The following is a 5,428-nucleotide window of genomic DNA, read 5'->3' as shown; positions in this document are numbered from 1 at the left end:
ATTATTATTATTATTATTTGAACATAAGTTTCCTATTCACTTTGGTAAATACCTATAAGTGGGGTTCCTGGCTTGAATGGTAACTCTCTGTTTAATTGTATATGATGATGCCAAACTGTTTTCCAAAGTGGCGGTACCATTTTGCATTTCTCATCAGCAATGAATGTTTCTGTTCTTCTGTATCCTTGTCAGCATTTGGTACTGTCAGTTTTTGTTAGTTTGTTTGTTTGTTTAGCCATTCTAATAGGGTTTATTTTTTTTTGAGGGTAGTCTCATTTTGGTTAAAATATTAGGTGTGATTAATATTCACCTAGCTGCAGAAGATGAGGATTTTTACAGTGTTAAATTAATTAAACAAAGAGGCATTAGACTGAGGTAGTTCTAATTGTCTACCAGCCTATGTAAATAAAACAAAACCTAAGCCAGTAATTGCCTCAAGGTGAAGAAATTAAAACCTAAGGATAACCAATCACAAACAGTCAACTAGGCTTTTCCAAGTAAGAAAACTGCTTAAGCCAATCAAATAATTCCTTTGTTTTGCTTCCATACCATCTCTATAAAAGGCTTTCACTTAGCTCCTGTTGGAGGGTTCCTAACTATTTCCAGTTTGACACTGCCCAATTTAAAGTGATTTTGGTTCAAATAAACTCTTAACATTTTCAAAATCATGCTTCAGTTTATCTTTTAACAACAGTAAATAAAAATATAGATCATTCTTATCATCTTGAATCCAAATTCTGTTGACAGAAGAAAATTTATATTAGAAACTACTCTAATTTGAAGTTGTTAAAGTAACCAAATTAGGCCTAAGATGGAGTTACTCATGCTAAACCCTATCAGCAAACCAAAACTTAACTAAGATTCTTTGCTTGGCTCTTCCAGAAAAGGAAGGCTGAAGTCAACCAATTAATGCTTGCTTGCTTAACACAAGTTACCTGAGACAGGCCAAGACTTCCCTTTGCTCTATATAAGAAAAGTAATCCTGCTTTAACCAATCAGCAAATGCCCAGTATAACTTGCTTTTTCTGCTCACTTTGATCTATAAAAGTCTCTCATCTTGTATAGCTTTCCAAAGCTCCTTTTTATCTGCTATATTGGATGCTGCCTGAATCATGAATTGCTGAATAAGGCCAATAAGATTGCTAAAATTTACTAAGTTGAATTTTGTTCTTTAACATTTTGGCGATGAGAACGAGTTCTAAAGGAAACTGTTGATGGCTCTGAGGACAATGAGAAACACCTGGGCAGGCATCGCTACCCACTGTATCCTTTATTTCTCTGTCTTTCTTGGCATTTCTAAGGCCCATGAGAAATTTCCTCTTAGATCCAAGTGCCATTCTCTTTGCATTTGAGCTATCAATCTAATTGGCTTTTCCAGTCCAGGGTCAGCTTGAGCTGACAGATGGTTCCACTGGGAACTCGAGTCCCTATTTCTTGATTAATCCAGTCTGGATTTGTTAGCTTCTGCAGGTTTCTGTAGTTTGGGAACTGTGGGTTTTGTTTGTGCATTCCTAAGATAAGAGTGACAGATCTGTCTAACAGAAATGAAGAACACACGGGATCCGTAAGTTCTTAAGAATTGAGCAATGCCAACTCGAAAGAAAAGAAAGAAAGAAAGAAAGAAAGAAAGAAAGAAAGAAAGAAAGAAAGAAAGGAAGGAAGGAAGGAAGGAAGGAAGGAAGGAAGGAAGGAAGGAAGGAAGGAAGGAAGGAAGAAAGAAAGGAAGAAAGAAAGAAAAGGAAAAAAGAAAAAACACTTGAGTGCTTGTCCATTCTGTTCCCAAGCTCCTTGTATGTTTAAAAACTATGATTTTGAAAGTTGTACATATTTGAAAAAATTGCAAGGTCTCACCAAGTATAATCTTGAATTACAGTGGGAAACTTTTAACCTAGATAAGCTTATTCATTTATGAGGTGCTCTAGAGAAAAGAGGATATGAGCTAAGAACTCACTGTAAAAGGTAGAGAGAAAATAATTTTTCCTCCTCTACAGTTTCTGGCACCTCAGATGGGACCCAATGGGGAATCACACTTGTTCTGGAGCCTGCAGCTGGAATCCTGGGAAAACTATCAGAAGCAGGCAATGTGAGGTGGGGCAGGAGGATTCTTACCAGAGTTAGCTCTCCTAACTTTCTGTCTGTAGTGCTGGATCAAGAAAGAAAGGTAAAATTTCACATTATTCCTTCCTTACTAAATTCAGAAGTCTCTAGCAAATTTTGTTTGGGGGCTACACATTGGTTATCAATCTTTTCTCTCTCAGGAATAGCCATTGCTGTCTTCTCTCCCTCTCTCTCCCTCTCTCTCTCTCTCTCTCTCTCTCTCTCTCTCTCTCTCTCTCTCTCTCTCTCTGCCTGTCTGGGGCACACAGGCTATTGGTTCTTGCATATGCAGACAGCTCAATCATCAAGTTGGAGGCCATAAGCATATGATGATGTAAATGTGGGTTGCACTCTACTTGCAGCTTTGGTCCAACCAACTGTTGCCAGCTCCCAGAGGAAGCCTAAATCTATGTCTTTTTTTCTTTGAATTATCTTTGAAAATGGTTCTGGATCTTGGGAGAGCTGCGTCTTTTGCATCCTTTGGTGATGCCTCTTGTGTCCATGGATACATCATAAAAAGCTTATTGTTTTTGTCGAGTCATTTGATTGGTATATTTTTGATTTAAAAGAAGAAAGAAAATGGTGGGAGAGTTCAATACCGCCAGGGTATTTACTGTTTGTCCTGGCTGAAGAAAACTTGATGACATATTTGAAATAATTTTTTTAAAGGAGTACTCTAACCAGAAGTTGGCCAAATTGGAGGCTGATGTTCAGAGACAGAGACAAACTTTTCTTTCTTTCTTTCTTTTTCTTTTCTTTTTTTTTAGGCAAGGCAACCTTTGGTTGACCTCACAGATTGCAAGGACCTTGTCAGTTTACAATACCTTATTTTTCATTTTTTATACCTACAGCACCTGGTCTTCCTAGGTGGTCTCCTATCCAAATACTAACCAGGCCTGACCCTGCTTAGCTTCTGAGATCAAATGAGATCGGCCTTGTTCAGGGTGGCATGGCCGTAGACAGCTACAAACTTTTTAAAAGGCCTTCCCTCTAAGATAAAATGAAAATATGTATCTAGAGAGAAAGAAAAACACTCTGAAGCCATTATGGAAAGATTTAATAAAACATTCAAGGACACAAAGCTCTAAATCTAGAACATAAGAATCTTTTGATTTCAAACTTAGTTGAAAATCTCCTTGAAATAAAGAAGTAAATTGAAGATAATGTAGTGTATGGGTGGGTCAGCTCTTTGATACTGTCAACAAAAATTCTCTATCTGAGATGTGGAAAAAGAGAAACCTTACTCAGGTGAACAGTTTGCAAACCAGGGAAATGCAGCCTCTAGTGGAAATCAAAACTGCATTCCACTGAGACAAAGGGGAGACCACTCTGGTTTCCGAATGGTCTCTTTTTATATGAATCATGCAGTTTTGGTCAGAATCATGCAGTTCCGATTGGTCATTTTGGAGCAATTCTGATTGGTTGGTTTAGATGCAAATGAGGATATAATGGTGCAGTTCTAGTTGGACTGGATAGGTCTCAGTCCACTGGGCAAAAGACGAAACCAAGAACTTCCTTATTATGGCTGACTCGATAGCAAGATCACAGTACAAGAAATTGAAAGCTCAGTCTGTGGCATTTCTCCCAAATTAAGAGTGCATAAGAGGCCTCTGTCAGCAATGGCCACTAGATTCTGGTTATGAATTTGGGCTCAGTTTACTATAAGTCCTTCTTGGTAGATATGTTTCTTCTTGGGATTCATAATATGATTACAGTTGTGACCCAATTCTTTGAGAAATTAGAAAAACCTGTCCTAGTCTTACAAATCGAGTCCTTAAAAGAACAGAAATACAGCTCTAGGAGCAATTAAAAGCCCACCTATCATTTTTGTCAATCTCAGACCTCCCCTATTCATCTCAAAAGATTGTAGTTATTATAAAAGATCTGAATTTAGAAAACAAAGCCCTTTTGGGGAAAAGTTACATTTTTTCTCTGTGCTTTGAGCTATAATTATTTTACCTGTTCTTCTCTAGGAACCAAGAGCCATCTCTTTGAAATTTAAATTTCATTGACGTAATTCTAATCAGAATGACAAAATAAATAAATAAAAAGCTATTGGAGAAAAAATGGCGTAGATGATAGAAGCTTCATTCATCCCCTCTTGTGACCACATCAGAGTTGTGATGGAAACACAGAGCAAACAGCAAGCAGAGTCACCAGGGATCTAGATAAACAGAAGCTCTGCAACTAGGGAGAGAAATAAGAAATCATCCTGCAACAGTTGGAGGTAGGAGGGAGCAAAGACATGAAGCTGTCTGATCCCAAGCGGCTGAATGGGGCAGAGGCTATGACAGCTGCAGCTGGCAGATGCAGACACCTCTTAAAGAAGCCATGTCTATGATGAACTTTTGTGATGAAGGACCTGCTTGCTCTGAGCACCGGTGCCGGGTCAGCTGCTGGGGTGGGGGTGGGGGGGCACTAGGGACTTACAGGGGGACACTGAGTTGTCCAAGTGAGGGCCAGAGGTGAGGCCTTCTCCCAGGCAGAATGCTGGCAGTATCCATTGTTCCTCTGTTAAGCTCCGCCACTCCCAGAGTGCAGACACAGTGCTGCCATAGCTGAGACATCAGAGAACTAAATAACAGAGGTCGCTTCACCCAGAGGATTCCCTGAAACTCCACCTCCCCCAACTCGAGACCCTACCCAAGCAAATCCAATTGTGTCATTGGGGAGTCCTGTGCCACTTGCTAAGCAGAGCCAAGACTTACACTGGTGGCAGCTGAACTCGTTTTCTGGTGTGGTTTCTTGAGGCAACAATAAGCACAGCATTTGTGGATTGCTTGATGAATCTTAACAGGTCACCTTGGAGGGGCACAGGCTGGGGCTAAATTTGGCCTGCAGCTGAACCCCTCTCAGGATTGTGCCACTAGACACCTACTTCATAAATCCACACTAATAAGACCAGGAGACTTAGCTTTGCTTACTACATAGAAACAGACACAGAAACAGACACAGAAAGGCAGCCAAAATGGGAAGACAAAGAAGCAGAAACCATATGAGAGAACAGAACAGAGATACAGATATAATGGAGTCAAGTAATCTAACAAATGCAAATTTTAAAACACTGGTTATAAAGACGCTCAATAAACTTTTGGGAAGTGTAGATAAATTCAGTGAGAACTTCATAAAAAACATAAAAATGGAAATGGGAATTATAAAAGAGAACTAGTCTAAAATGAAGAACACATTATCTGAGATGAGAAGTATATTAAATGGAATAAACAAAAGAACAAAAAAAGTGATAAAGAAGAGGATCAAATGCCCTATCTAGAGGATAGGAAAGCCAATCTGGACACTCAATCAGAATGGCATGAAAAAAGATGCCAAGATT

General features: G+C 39.1%; 1 pseudogene; it reads right to left on the bottom strand.

Annotated features, from left to right (window-relative positions):
• Window positions 1-2,939: 2,939 nt before the first annotated feature.
• LOC112470888 lies at window positions 2,940-3,058 on the bottom strand (annotated as a pseudogene).
• Between the last annotated feature and the right edge of the window lie 2,370 nt (window positions 3,059-5,428).

This window comes from Pteropus alecto, unplaced genomic scaffold (assembly GCF_000325575.1).
Source record: "Pteropus alecto unplaced genomic scaffold, ASM32557v1 scaffold199, whole genome shotgun sequence".
Classification (NCBI taxonomy): domain Eukaryota; kingdom Metazoa; phylum Chordata; class Mammalia; order Chiroptera; family Pteropodidae; genus Pteropus; species Pteropus alecto.
The sequence above is the reverse complement of the archived record's forward strand: the minus strand, read 5'-3'. Positions and strand labels throughout refer to the sequence as shown.